Source organism: Microcaecilia unicolor, chromosome 5 (genome assembly GCF_901765095.1).
Source record: "Microcaecilia unicolor chromosome 5, aMicUni1.1, whole genome shotgun sequence".
In the NCBI taxonomy this organism is placed as follows: domain Eukaryota; kingdom Metazoa; phylum Chordata; class Amphibia; order Gymnophiona; family Siphonopidae; genus Microcaecilia; species Microcaecilia unicolor.
Window position 1 is genome coordinate 324,326,842 of NC_044035.1, and position 15,700 is coordinate 324,342,541.

Consider the following 15,700-nt stretch of genomic DNA (forward strand, 5'->3'; position numbering starts at 1 on the left):
GTTTTCAAACTGTTCTATCTTTCGATGCATTACCATTTTATCCTTTATAAGCAAATCGGATTTTTCTTTTAAAGTCAATAAATCCTGTTGAACGGCTATATTAGTTTTTTCAGATTCTTTTTTAAATGTGTCCAACGCTGAAGTTACCATATCTAATTTACTCACAATTGGGGTCACAACAGAAGTCAGCGACTGTATCGTCTCCCAGATAGTGTCCAAAGTTACCGCCTCGGGAGCCTTTAGCTCCACTTTGTTCTGTTCTCCCAGCGCCTCGTCTCGGGTTCCGGTGGACACCCTTGCACCATCCACCTCCCGTCCCACAAGGCGTACTAATCCCCAGCCCTGGCTGACCCCTTGCATCCGTTACCTTCGCTCCTGCGCCCGATCTGCTGAACGCCTCTGGAGGAAATCTCGCACCCATTCAGATTTCCTTCACTACAAATTCATGCTATCCTCCTTCCAGTCCTCACTATTCCTTGCCAAACAGGACTATTACACCCAATTGACTAATTCTCTCAGCTCTAACCCTCGTCGTCTCTTCGCCACCCTTAACTCCCTCCTCAAAGTGCCCTCCGCTCCCACCCCCCCGTCACTCTCTCCTCAATCACTGGCTGACTACTTCCGCGACAAGGTGCAAAAGATCAACCTTGAGTTCACTACCAAGCCACCTCCTCCTCTTCACCCTTCAACCCTCTCCCTCAACCAACCAACCCAGACCTCCTTCTCCTCCTTTCCTGATATCTCCGAGGAGGAAACCGCCTGCCTTCTTTCCTCCTCAAAATGCACCACTTGTTCCTCTGATCCCATCCCCACCAACTTACTTAACACCATCTCTCCTACTATCACCCCCTCCATCTGTCATATCCTCAACCTCTCTCTCTCTCCACTGCAACTGTCCCCGACACCTTCAAGCATGCTGTAGTCACGCCACTCCTCAAAAAACCATCACTAGACCCTACCTGTCCCTCCAACTACCGCCCCATCTCCCTCCTACCCTTCCTCTCCAAGACACTTGAGCACGCAGTCCACAGCCGCTGCCTTGATTTTCTCTCCTCTCATGCCATCCTTGATCCGCTTCAATCCGGTTTTCGCCCTCTTCACTCGACAGAAACAGCACTTTCTAAAGTCTGTAATGACCTGTTCCTTGCCAAATCCAGAGGCCACTACTCCATCCTCATCCTCCTGGATCTATCCGCCGCTTTTGACACTGTCAATCATGACTTACTTCTTGCCACACTGTCCTCATTTGGGTTCCAGGGCTCTGTCCTCTCCTGGTTCTCCTCCTATCTCTCCCACCGCACCTTCAAAGTTCACTCTCATGGATCTTCCTCCACCCCCATCCCCTTATCTGTTGGTGTTCCCCAGGGATCGGTCCTTGGACCCCTTCTCTTCTCAATCTACACCTCTTCCCTGGGCTCCCTGATCTCATCTCATGGTTTCCAGTATCATCTCTATGCTGATGACACCCAACTGTATCTCTCCACACCAGACATCACCGCGGAGACCCAGGCAAAGGTATCGGCCTGCTTATCCGACATTGCTGCCTGGATGTCCAACCGCCACCTGAAACTGAACATGTCCAAGACCGAGCTTATCGTCTTTCCACCAAAACCCACTTCTCCTCTTCCTCCACTTTCTATCTCAGTTGATAACACCCTCATCCTCCCCGTCTCATCTGCCCGCAACCTCGGAGTCATCTTTGACTCCTCTCTCTCCTTCTCTGCGCATATCCAGCAGATAGCCAAGACCTGTCGCTTCTTCCTCTTTAACATCAGCAAAATTCGCCCTTTCCTCTCTGAACACACCACCCGAACTCTCGTCCACGCTCTCATTACCTCTCGCCTGGACTACTGCAACTTACTCCTCACCGGCCTCCCACTTAGCCATCTATCCCCCCTTCAGTCTGTTCAGAACTCTGCTGCACGTCTCATATTCCGCCAGAACCGATATACTCATATCACCCCTCTCCTCAGGTCACTTCACTGGCTTCCGATCGGATACCGCATTCAATTCAAGCTTCTCCTTCTTACCTACAAATGCACTCAGTCTGCTGCCCCTCACTACCTCTCTACCCTCATTTCCCCTTACGTTCCCGCCCGTAACCTCCGTTCACAGGATAAATCCCTCCTCTCAGTACCCTTCTCCACCACCGCCAACTCCAGGCTCCGCTCATTCTGCCTCGCCTCACCCTATGCTTGGAACAACCTTCCTGAACCCTTACGCCAAGCCCCCTCCCTGCCCGTCTTCAAGTCTTTGCTTAAAGCCCACCTCTTCAATGCTGCGTTCGGCACCTAACCCTTACCGTTCAGTGAATCCAGACTGCCCCAATTTGACTGCCCCTATCGGACCGACCGTTCACTTGTCTATTAGATTGTAAGCTCTTTGAGCAGGGACTGTCTCTCTTTGTTAAATTGTACAGCGCTGCGTAACCCTAGTAGCGCTCTAGAAATGTTAAGTAGTAGTAGTAGTAGGTCATCTGTTGCACCATCTTCAGATGCCTCTAGAAGTCCTAACCCGCTTCTGAGACCTGCTGGACAAGGCGGGGGATTAATCTCTGGCGAGGATAGTGATGTCTCCGCTCCCTGTGGGAAGGACGATCCACCCGCGTCTCCCACCGGTCTGTCGTGGAGTGCTGGTAACATACTTCTTCATCGTCTGCACCACAGCGGTTTCAGAATTCGCCACCGGTAAACCCCTTACTACCCCTTTCCTTTTGGTGTGTGGCATTTTTTTAGGTAACACTGCTGCAATGATCATCTTCACCTTGGGAAAAGTCAGCGACAGTGTTGAGCGTCTACCAGTCCATCCGCCATCGTGACACACCCCCCCGTGAAGTTAGTTTTTACCCTTTTTGAGGGTTCGTTAAAAAAAACCCAAACATTTTAGTTCCTTTATTTCTTAGTTTTTTCGTTTTCTAAGTTTCCTTTCTCTTTTCGTTGCGACCGTTCTTAGGTCGCTCGATCGGGTATTTTTCCCTTTTTTTTGTCTTTTTTTTCTGACACAATCGTGTCCTTTGATTTTGTGGAGGCGATTTTCCCCACGATGTAATCGAAGACACCCAGTGGCTTCAAGCCATGCGCCCGCTGCAACCGGACCATCTCTGGCACTGATCTGCACTCCTGGTGCCTTCAGTGCCTTGGGCCCGACCATCTTCAGGAAAGCTGTAAGTTGTGCCTAAAAATGAAAAAGCGCACTCAGCTCTCTAGAGCGGCCCAAAGAGAAAAGCTTTTTGGGTCCAGTGTGTCGATGTCGAGGGCAGCATTGGCATCGGGAGACCGGGTACAGGCTGCCAATAGACCGATGCATGCTGGGAGCAGTGATGCATCGAGCGGGTCTCCACCTGCCTCGGTGCCTCCTGCTTTGCAGGCCCCCTGGGACTGACCTCTTATCGGACCCGGCCCCAAGGAAGCATGTGGATTCCACGTCGGTTCAGGCTCTGCCACAGCACGCTCATTCTCGTCAACAGCATGCACCAAAACAGGCCCCTGCAGCTCCCCAGCAAAAACCAGGGACTGGTTTTTGACTGGCTCCATAGCCACTGTAAACGTGTCCGTGCCGGGCGATCTGCTTGTCGGGGGGAGGTTAAAATTTTTTCACCAAAGGTGGCTTCTAATAATCTCTGACGGGTGGGTTCTTCAAATAGTCCGGTTAGGATACACCCTCAATCTGGAATCCAAACCTCCAAATTGCCCACCGAGAGCTCAGTCCTTCAGCTCTCAACACAGGCCAGTACTTGCAGAGGAACTCTCCGCCCTTCTCAGCGCCAATGCGGTCGGGCTGGGATTCTATTCCAGGTACTTTCTTGTGGAAAAGAAAACGGGCAATGCGTCCCATCCTAGACCTAAGGGGCCTGAACAAATGTCTGGCTCGAAAGAAGTTCAGGATGCTTTCCCTGGGCACCCTTCCCATGATTCAGGAAAACGATTGGCTATGCTCTCTGGACTTAAAGGATGCTTATACTCACATCTCGATACTTCCAGCTCACAGGAAGTATCTGCGGTTTCGGTTGGGAACGCAGCATTTTCAGTACTGTGTGCTGCCTTTTGGCTTGGCGTCTGCGCCCAGGGTATTTACTAAGTGCCTGGCAGTTGTTGCAGCGTCTCTATACAGACTGGGAGTGCATGTGTTCCTTTATCTCGACGATTGGCTGGTGAAGAGCACCTCCCAGGAAGGAGCTTTACAGTCCATGCGGATGACTATTCAAGTGCTGGAGCTACTAAGGTTTGTCATCAATTACCCAACGTCCCATCTCCACCCGGTTCAAAAATTGGAATTCATAGGGGCTCTGTTGTGCATGAAGACAGCTTGTGCCTATCTTCCTGAGCCAAGAGCAGACCTTCTGTCTCTGGTCTCCAAGGTTCAAGCAACTCAACAGATCACAGCTCGGCAGATGTTGAGACTTCTGGGGCACATGGCTTCCACAGTTCAGGTAACTCCCATGGCACGTCTACACATGAGTTCAGCTCAGTGGACCCTAGCTTCCCAGTGGTATCAAGCTACAGGAGATCTAGAGGATGTGATCCAGCTGTCCACCGACTGTCGGAATTCCCTTCAGTGGTGGACAATTCGATCCAATCTGGTTTTGGGGCGCCCATTCCAAATTCCTCAGACACAAAAAGTGCTGACGACTGATGCATCCCTCCTAGGGTGGGGAGCGCATGTAGATGGGCTTCATACTCAAGGAGCTTGGTTCCTTCAGAAAAAGCGTCTTCAGATCAACCTCCTGGAGTTGCGAGCGATTTGGAATGCTCTAAAGGCTTTCAGAGATCGGCTATCCAACCAAATTATTCTGATACAAACAGGCAATCAGGTTGCGATGTACTACACAAACAAGCAAGGGGGTACCGGATCTCGCCCTCTGTGGCAGGAGGCCGTGCAGATGTGGCTTTGGGCTCGCCAACATGGCATGTTGCTCCAAGCCATTTATCTAGCCGGCGTAAACAACAGTATGGCCGACAGGCTGAGCAGGATAATGCAACCTCACGAGTGGTTGCTGAACATGGCTGTAGCCAAACAGATTTTCCGAGAGTGGGGCACCCCCTCGGTGGATCTTTTTGCCACTCAACTTAATCACAAGGTCCCTCAGTTCTGTTCCAGACTACAGGCCCATGGCAGGCTAGCGTCTGATGCCTTTCTCCTTCATTGGGGGACAGGCCTTCTGTACGCATATCCTCCCATACCTCTGGTGGGAAAGACTTTGCTGAAACTCAAGCAAGATCGCGGAACCATGATTCTGATTGCACTTTCTGGCCGCGCCAGATCTGGTTACCTCTTCTTCTGGAATTGTCCTCAGAAGATCCATGGAGATTGGAGTGTTTTCCAACCCTCATTACTCAGAACGAGGGGGCGCTTCTACATCCCAACCTCCAGTCTCTGGCTCTCACGGCCTGGATGTTGAGAGCTTAGAATTTGCCTCATTGGGTCTTGCTGAGGGTGTCTCCCGAGTCTTACTTGCTTCCAGGAAAGATTCCATTAAACAGTGTTACTCCTTTAAATGGAAGAGGTTTGCCGTGTGGTGTGACAGCAGGGCCCTAGCTCCCTTTTCTTGTCCTACACAGACCTTGCTTGTATACCTTATGCACTTACCAGAGTCTGGTCTCAAGACCAACTCACTAAGAGTTCACCTTAGTGCAATGTGCTTATCAACGTGTAGAGGGTCAGCCTATCTCTGGACAGTCTTTAGTTGTTCGCTTCATGCGAGGTTTGCTTTTGTCAAAGCCCCCAGTCAAACCTCCACCAGTGTCATGGGATCTCAATGTCATTCTCACCCAGCTGATGAAACCCCCTTTTGAGCCACTGAATTCCTGCCATCTGAAGTATTTGACCTGGAAGGTCATTTTCTTGGTGGCTGTTACTTCAGCTCGTAGGGTCAGTGAGCTTCAGGCTCTAGTGATTCATGCTCCTTATCTTAAATTTCATCATAACAGAGTAGTCCTCCGCAAGCTTCCTAAGTTCCTGCCGAAGGTGGTGTCAGAGTTCCATCTGAATCAGTCGATTGTCTTGCCAACGTTTTTTCCCCCATCCTCATACACATCCTGGCGAAAGCAAGCTGCACACTTTGGACTGCAAAAGAGCACTGGCCTTTTATGTGGTGTGGACAAGCCCCCACTGACAGTCTGCCCAGTTGTTTATTTCTTTTAATCCCAACAAGAGGGGAGTTGCTGTCGGGAAACGCACCATATCTAATTGGCTAGCAGATTGCATTTCCTTCACTTATGTCCAAGCTGGGCTGACTTTAGAGGGCCATGTCACAGCTCATAATGTTAGAGCCATGGCTGTGTCAGTGGCTCATCTGAGGTCAGCCACTATTGAAGAGATCTGCAAGGCTGCAACGTGGTCGTCAGTCCACACATTTACATCTCACTACTGCCTTCAGCAGGATAGTTGATGCTGCAGAATCTGTTTGGGGTTTAGAATCCAACTCCAACCCTCCTAGGACCATTTTTATTCTGTTCCAGACTGTACTCTGTTAGATGTTTCTTGTTTCAGGTCAATCTTTGTTATGCCCTCGCTGTTGCGAGGTCCAATTGACCAATGTTTGTTGTTTTGAGTGAGCCTGGGGGCTAGGGATACCCCATGTGAGAATATCAGCCTGCTTGTCCTCGGAGAAAGCAAAGTTTCTTACCTGAAGTAGGTATTCTTTGAGGACAGCAGGCTGGATATTCTCACAAATCCTCCCTCCTCCCCTTTGGTGTTGATTTATGTTCAACTATTGGATTCAACTGAGGAGCGTGACCACGCGACGGGCGGGAAATCGTGTACGCGCATGCGCAGGTGCCTCGCATGGTAGAACACTCCAGAAGAGACTTCTACTATTTTTTGCTAAAATCCTCTGGGGGCCAATGTGACATCACCCACACATGAGAATATCCAGCCTGCGTGTCCTCGGAGAATATACTTCACACCATTGCATTTTTAGCTACTACCATACTTCAACTGTCTACACACACTAACATAGCAGATCAACATTAATAACTAAGGGTCTGGTGTGAAATGTGGTGGTGTATTCAACCCTTCACCTGTGAAATGATGCAGGATCCTGCTGTATTGAACCCTTCACATGTGAAATGATGCAGGATCCTGGCTTTACACGTGAAATAATTAAAGGATCCTGGTGTATTGAACCCCTCATATGTGAAATGTTGCAGGATCCTGGTGTATTCAACCCTTCACATGTGAAATGATGCATGATCCTGGTTTCACACATGAAATGATGCATGATCCTGATGTATTGAACCCTTCACATGTGAAATGATGCAGGATCTTGGTGTATTGAACCCCTCACATGTGAAATGTTGCAGGATCCTGGTGTATTCAACCCTTCACATGTGAAATGATGCATGATCCTGGTTTCACACATGAAATGATGCAGGATCCTGGTGTATTGAACCCCTCACATGTGAAATGTTGCAGGATCCTGGTGTATTCAACCCTTCACATGTGAAATGATGCATGATCCTGGCTTCACACATGAAATGATGCAGGATCCTGATGTATTGAACCCTTCACATGTGAAATGAAACAGGATCCTGGTGTATTGAACCCTTCACATGTGAAATGTTGCAGGAGCCTGGCTTCACACGTGAAATAATTAAAGGATCCTGGTGTTTTCAACCCTTCACTTGTGAAATGATGTAGGATCCTGGTATACTGAACCCTTCACATGTGAAATGATGCAGGATTCTGGCTTCACACGTGAAATAATTAAAAGATGCTGGTGTATTCATCCCTTCACCTATGAAATGATGCAGGATCCTGGTGTATTGAACCCTTCACCTGTAAAATGATGCAGGATTCTGGCTTCACACGTGAAATAATTAAAAGATGCTGGTGTATTCATCCCTTCACCTATGAAATGATGCAGGATCCTGGTGTATTGAACCCTTCACCTATGAAATGATGCAGGATCCTGGTGTATTGAACCCTTCTGATGAGAAATGCATTACTGCTGGATCTAAGTGTATACAGCCCTTGGGGTAAGAAACTGAGATGGATCCAGGTGTATGAAGTCTGTCTGGGAAGACATGCAGCTGGATCCAGGTATTTGCAGCCCTCCTTTAAAGATTTGGACATGTATTACTGCATTGTATATAACAGTGTGTAAAAATGAGCAAAATATGCAAAAGAGAGTTTCTGCTGTTTCTACCAGGTGTAATCATTTTTAATGCTGTTTTACTGATGTCAAAGTTTGTTATATGTTCATATTGGAATTTTTCATATACATGAGATTTGTCATAAACAATATTTCACACCCATAAGCATAAACATTTGCAAGTATTTTTATAGAGAACTATCTTGTCATCATAAAGAAAAAAAAAAAACCAGGCATCTAGCGCTCCAATGTAAACCACAATGCAGCACTGGAAATAACAAAGCAGCTGCTGCAGTACTGACAAATCTATTTTGAAAATAACCCTCCCCCTTTCACAGACCCTTGAAAATTCCACCAGCCCCCTACAACTCCTCTTAAATCTCTCTCCCCCCCCCCCCCCCCCCCACAAGAGAGAATGCAAATCTACTTTGCTATTGTTTTTGACAAATGGAGCTGGCTGCTGTAGGGGGACCGGCTTCAACTTTATAGTCATACTGTCTCCTGTGGACCAGATAAGCTTATCTCATTTCCCCTCAAGGAGATAAGAGTTTTCAGTTTTGGCACAGTATAAAAATATAGGAAAACCACTGGACTGCATTAGGTAGGGGCTTATAGCCCATGTAGTTATGTTTAATCAAAGGAGATCTGCATGAAACAAAATATTTATTTTTATTTGGATTTATAAAACCACTTGCCCCTGCAACATGTTCAAAACAGAATAATACATTTGTGTATCTAAAAGGTAAACTGTTACAAAACAGATTCCATGTGCCCCAATGAAAGGAGAGTTTAATTGTACTTCCATTTAATTTCAAAATATTCCATCGTCATTATAAACACCAGGCTTCCCAAAGCAGATTACAACAACAGTTAAGATGAACCCATCAGGAAACAGGATATTCTCACTGAAATCTGGCCATCTGAATTGTATAGAACAGTGAACAAAAATGAGCACAAACTACAGAATTCATAATTTCTGTTTCTACTAGCTACAATAATGTTTGAAGTTGTTTTAGTGATATTAATTTATGTCTTTTCTCTTCCACCTTGTAAAGGCACTGCCTATCCAACAAAAACACTGACCAACAATAAAGAACGACAAGCAGCTCACAGGTTTGCTTGCTGAACGACAGCTGATGTAGTTAACGCTGAGGATTATTCTCCCGGGATCTTCCTATTTCCTTACCAATCTTGTCCTGTAAACAGCAGCGGCTGTCAAAACAATGTTAATTAAGGTCGTACTTGGATCCGGAAGATCCTGGGTATCCCGCAGATCTGGCTTTTACACCATCCCCGTGGGGTGGGATGGGAAGGGAATGCCATGCCACCCCACCCAGGGAATATTTTATTTATTGCATTTGTACCTCACATTTTCCCACCTCTTTGCAGGCTCAATGTGGCTTACATTACATTGTGAATAGTGGAAATCTATAAGAAAATATACATTTAGTATTGCTTAAGGATCTTGGGTAACATGATAATAGTTAAGCAGGATAGTAGCGTAAGGAATCTCCCCACACCTGACCAAAAATTAAGTAGTGAACAGGAGAGACTTTACCAGGGTATTAGCAGCAATAACTGAACAGGTAGGGGGTGTCCTTCGAACTACTCAGCAGTGGCGTGGACCGGGTCCCGAGAAGTGCTCCTCACCCGGATTTCCACGTTCCTTCACCCCTACCGACAGGTGCAGGTCAGGGGACCTGTTCTCCCTGGACAGATTAAATCTTGCAGCCACACAAGTGAAGTCACTCCCCCGGACTCGTAGAAAGCATAAAAAGTATACATCATTTACATATATGTGCTCGTGCAAGCTCCCGCTCCCCGATACAGTATAAATACCAAGTGACACCACCGTCCCAGTGTTGCCAGGTGGGCAGTTTTCCGTGACCTGCCGCGGGAATTTTTTGCCCACGGCGGGTTGCGGTTTTTTTGGGCTTCTTTTTTTTCTTTTGGGCGGTTTTCAGGCGGGTTTTTCGGCCGCAGGGGGTGGGGTTAGTGACGTTCTGGGCGGGGACGATGACGGCGGGGGTGGGGTTTGAGTTTGGCCGGGTTTTGGGCTGGATTTAGGCTGGTTTGGGTGGGAAAAAAATTTTCCACCTGGCAACCGCACCGTCTGCCCCCTTAACAGTTTTTTTTTTCTTTCCGCTTGACGGTTAAGACCCGCGTTCTCGTTATCTACTCGCGCAGTTTATTTTCCTAAATTACTTTTATTTTCCTCGTAGTTAAAAAAATTTTTTTCGATCGTTCTTACAGACTTTAACGTAGCAGCGATCTTCTTCCCTGTCACGCCCTCAAAAGAAACAGGGTTTCAAGCACGCTCCGGCATTCTTCCCAGCTCCTTCCGCATCAGCTCGGCCTAACCTGGCTGGGGCCTCTCGACCCCAGGCCTTCCTCCCCCTCCGGCCCACTTTCCTCCGCTGGGCACCCCGAGAAGGTCGTATAGCTTAGTATCCGCCACATTCGATATCACGGTAAAATTATGTATAATCATACCTGATAATTTTCTTTCCATTAATCATAGCTGATCAATCCATAGACTGGTGGGTTGTGTCCATCTACCAGCAGGTGGAGATAGAGAGCAAACTTTTGCCTCCCTATATGTGGTCATGTGCTGCCGGAAACTCCTCAGTATGTCGATATCAAAGCTCCATCCGCAGGACTCGGCACTTAGAGAATTACACCCACAAAGGGACACTCTGCCCAGCTCACCACCGCCGAAACGGGGGAGGGGAATTAACCCAGCTCATCCCCACACAAGTGGGGGAGGGGAATCCGTCCAGCTCATCCCCGCGGAGCGGGGGAGGGACACCACACCCGCCGATGCGGGGGGATCTGGCTTATCCTGCAACCGCAACCGCGGGAGGAGCTGACTGACCCTAACACCGCCGAAGCGGGAGGGGTACAAAACTGCCCTACAGCCGCACGAAGCGGGAGGGAGTGCCGGCAGAATTTTAAGTCTCAATCCAGCCCCGTAAAACGGAGGGGAGAGGAATGCAGCAGCTCACTGTAACACAAACTCGTCTTAACTCTTGAAGAATCCAAGTGACAAAACTTGAACACGAAGTCTTTCTGAAGTAACTGAAGACTGAACTTGAACCTGAAATGCAACCAGAATAAAAACAGTACAGATATCTGGGAGGGGCTATGGATTGATCAGCTATGATTAATGGAAAGAAAATTATCAGGTATGATTATACATAATTTTACCTTCCATATCATCAAGCTGATCAATCCATAGACTGGTGGGATGTACCGAAGCAGTACTCACCCAGGGCGGGACATAGAAATCCCTGACCGCAACACTGAAGCTCCAAACCGGGCCTCCGCCCGAGCAGCCACAGTCAAGCGGTAATGCTTGGAGAATGTATGGGCCGAAGCCCAAGTTGCCGCCTTGCATATCTCTTCCAAGGAGACGGAACCGGCCTCTGCCATCGAGGCCGCCTGAGCTCTTGTGGAGTGAGCCTTCAGCTGGATAGGCGGCACCTTCCCCGCGGCCACATAAGCCGCTGCAATGGCTTCCTTGACCCATCTTGCCACTGTAGGCTTAGCAGCCTGCAGACCCCTACGAGGACCTGCATACAGGACAAACAGATGATCCGATTTCCGGAAATCATTGGTCACTTCCAAGTATCTGATGATGACTCGTCTCACATCCAGATATTTAAGAGCAGAGTACTCCTCTGGGTAGTCCTCCCTACGAAAGGAAGGGAGACAGAGCTGCTGATTCACATGGAAGCGAGAAACAATCTTGGGCAGAAAGGAAGGCACTGTGCGAATAGTCACTCCTGCCTCAGTGAACTGTAGAAAAGGCTCTCGACATGAGAGCGCCTGGAGCTCGGAAACTCTTCTGGCTGAAGTGATAGCCACCAAAAAGACTGCTTTCAACGTCAGGTCTTTCAGAGATGCCCTTGACAAGGGTTCAAACGGCGGCTTCTGCAATGCTCTTAGCACCAGGTTGAGATTCCACGCAGGCACCACTGAGTGCAGAGGAGGGCGCAGGTGATTAACTCCCTTGAGAAAGCGCACCACATCTGGCTGCGAAGCCAGGGAAGCACCCTTCAGGCGGCCCCTGAAGCAAGCCAGAGCCGCTACCTGGACTTTAAGGGAACTGAGCGACAGGCCTTTCTCCAGACCTTCTTGCAGGAACGCCAACACTGAAGAAATTGGAGCAGTGAAGGGAGAAAGTGAGCCTGCTTCACACCATGCTGCAAAGATACGCCAAACCCTGGCGTAAGAAGTAGAAGTAGAGCGCTTCCTCGCTCTCAGCATAGTGGCGATGACCTTGTCTGAGAAGCCCTTCTTCCTCAGACGCTGCCGCTCAATAGCCAGGCCGTAAGACCAAAGGGAGAGGGATCCTCCATCACCACGGGACCCTGATGTAACCGGCCCTGCTCCACTGACAGCCGCAGAGGATCGTCGACTGAGAGCCTGATCAAGTCCGCATACCAGGGACGTCTGGGCCAATCCGGACCCACCAGGATTACCCTGCCGGGATGCTTTGCCACCCGGTCTAGCACCCTGCCCAACATGGGCCAGGGCGGGAACACATAGAGGAGCTCTTGTGTCGGCCACTGTTGGAGAAGAGCATCTACTCCCAGGGATCGAGGGTCCCGTCCTCTGCTGAAAAAGCGCGGCACTTGGCAATTGGCCGATGACGCCATCAGATCTAGGCTCGGCTGGCCCCAGCGCTTCGTGATGTCCAAGAACGCCTGAGCAGATAGTTGCCACTCTCCGGGCTCCAAGGTATGGCGACTGAGAAAGTCCGCCTTGACATTCATGACTCCGGCAATGTGGGCCGCTGAAAGCTGCTCCAGGTTCGCTTCCGCCCACTGGCAAAGACTCATAGCCTCCTTGGCTAGAGGGGCGCTCTTGGTACCTCCCTGGCGGTTGATATAGGCCACAGCCATGGCATTGTCCGACAGGACCCGTACAGGCTACAACACCAGTACCGGGATGAACTCCAATAACACCAACCGAATGGCTCTGAGTTCCAGGAGGTTGATAGACCACTTGCCTCTGCAGGAGACTAGAGCCCCTGCGCTGTCCTTCCCAAGCAGTGGGCTCCCCAGCCCATCAAAGAGGCGTCTGTCGTGACGACAATCCACTCCGGGGTCACCAGAGGCAATCCTGCAGACAACTTGTCTGTCTGCGTCCACCAGCTCAGCGCCTTGCGCACTGCTGGGTCCACGGGAAGGCGCACAGCATAATCCTCCGACATCGGAGTCCAGCGCAGCAGCAGAGATAGCTGTAGTGGTCTCATATGAGCCCTGGCCCAGGGCACTACTTCCATTGTGGCCGTCATAGAGCCCAACAGCTGCACGTAGTCCCAAGCCCGAATAGGAGAGGCTACTAGGAACTAGTCCACCTGAGCCTGAAGCTTGACAATCCGATTGTCTGGCAGGAACACTCTGCCCACTTGGGTGTCGAATCGAACTCCCAGATACTCCAGGGACTGAGTCGGGCGCAGCTGGCTCTTCTTCCAGTTGATGATCCATCCCAGGGAGCTCACAAGAGCAACTACCCGGTCCATAGCTTTGCCGCACTCTGCATAAGAGGGGGCTCGGATCAACCAGTCGTCCAGATAAGGATGGACTTGTACTCCTTCCTTTAGCAGGAAGGCCGCTAAGACCCCCATTACTTTGGAAAAGGTCCGCGGAGCAGTAGCCAACCCGAAAGGGAGGGCTCTGAACTGGAAGTGTCGTCTCAGGACTGAAAAACGCAGAAAGCGTTGGAGAGGAGGCCAGATGGGAATATGCAGGTACGCTTCCTTGATGTCCAAGGAAGCCAAGAACTCTCCTGCCTTCACTGCCGCTATAACAGAGCGGAGAGTCTCCATGCGAAAGTGCCTCACTTTCCAGGCCCGATTGACCCCTTTGAGGTCGAGGATAGGCCGGACAGAACCTCCTTTCTTTGGAACCACAAAGTAAATGGAGTAACGTCCCTTGCCAATCTGATTTTTTGGCACCGGAACGACCGCACCCAGGCGGATCAGGTTGTCCAAGGTCTGCTGCACTGCCACAGCTTGACCGGAGACTTGCAGGGAGAGAGTACAAACCCGTCTCTTAAGGGTTGGCAGAACTCTAGCTTGTAGCCGTCTCTGATGACTTCCAGCACCCACGCGTCTGAAGTTATAGTGGTCCACTCGCCCAGAAACGAGGACAGCCGTCCTCCAATCTGCACTGGGGCGTGGACCAAGGCCCCGTCATTGGGTACGAGACCCTGGGGGAGGACCGGAGGGAGCACCTCCGGGACGGCGGTCTCTGCGAAAGGAATGCTGCTTGGGGGAGAAATTCCTCTTGAAGGAAGAGGGGGCAGAGGAACCCGACTTGCCCGGGCGGTACCGACGGGCTTCCAGCAACCGTCCTCTGGAGGTACCGGGACGAGTACTAGCCCGAGCCCTGACCTCTGGTAATTTCTTGCCCTTAGACGTGCCGAGATCGGACACGATTTTGTCCAGCTCGACCCCAAAGAGCAGCTTGCCTTTAAAAGGCAATCTAGCCAGGCGGGATTTAGAGGCGTGGTCAGCAGACCAATGTTTCAGCCAAAGCCACCGCCGCGCAGAGACTGTCTGAGCCATGCCTTTAGCTGAGGCTCTCAAGACATCATACAGCAAGTCTGCCAAATAGGCTAAGCCCGATTCCAGGGCCGGCCAATCAGCCCACAAGGAAAGATCCGAGGGGGAAGCCCGCTGCACCATAGTCAGGCACGCCCTGGCCACATAGGAGCCGCAAACTGAGGCCTGCAAACTTAAAGCAGCTGCCTCAAAGGACGACCTTAAGGCCGCCTCCAATCTTCTGTCTTGGGCGTCCTTTAGGGCCGTGCCACCTTCCACCGGCAACGCCGTTTTCTTAGTCACCGCAGTGATTAAAGAATCCACGGTAGGCCACAGATAGGCCTCACGTTCACTCACAGCCAAAGGATAGCGGCGGGACATAGCCCTAGCCACTTTAAGGCTCGTTTCCGGGACATCCCATTGAGCCGCAATTAAGGTGTGCATGGCATCATGCACGTGGAAGGATCTAGGCGGGCGCTTCGTCCCCAGCATAATGGCAGAGCCAACAGGGGCTGAGGGAGAGACGTCCTCCGGAGAGGAAATCTTCAAAGTGTCCATGGCCTGTAAAAACAGGTTGGGCAAATCCTCTGGGCTAAAAAGCCGCGCTGCAGAGGGGTCATCCGCTCCATCCGAGCGGGGATCTATCTCCTCCAAGGAATCCGCAAAGGACCGTTGGGAGACCTCAGACACGCTGCCCTCATCTACATCGGAGGAGACAAAGTCCTCCAAGGCCTGGAAATCAACCCGAGGGCGTTTACCTCTGGGAACCTCAATCTCTTTATCAGAAGAGGGAGCAGGGGCAGCGTTTTGCATGAGGAAAGCCTGATGCAGCAGCAAAACAAACTCGGGGGAGAAACCCCCCAGACTGAGCACTTCCGCAGCCTGGGCAACAGCCCTAGACGCACTCTCAACCGGCGCTCGCAATAGCGGGGGAGAGACATGCTGCGCATCCAAAATGGCGTCCGGCGCGAAACTCCGCGAAGGAGCCGCGCGGGAAGAACGGCGCTTAACTTTAGCCGCTTGTGCCGTCGCCCAAATTAAGGGCGTTCATGGCA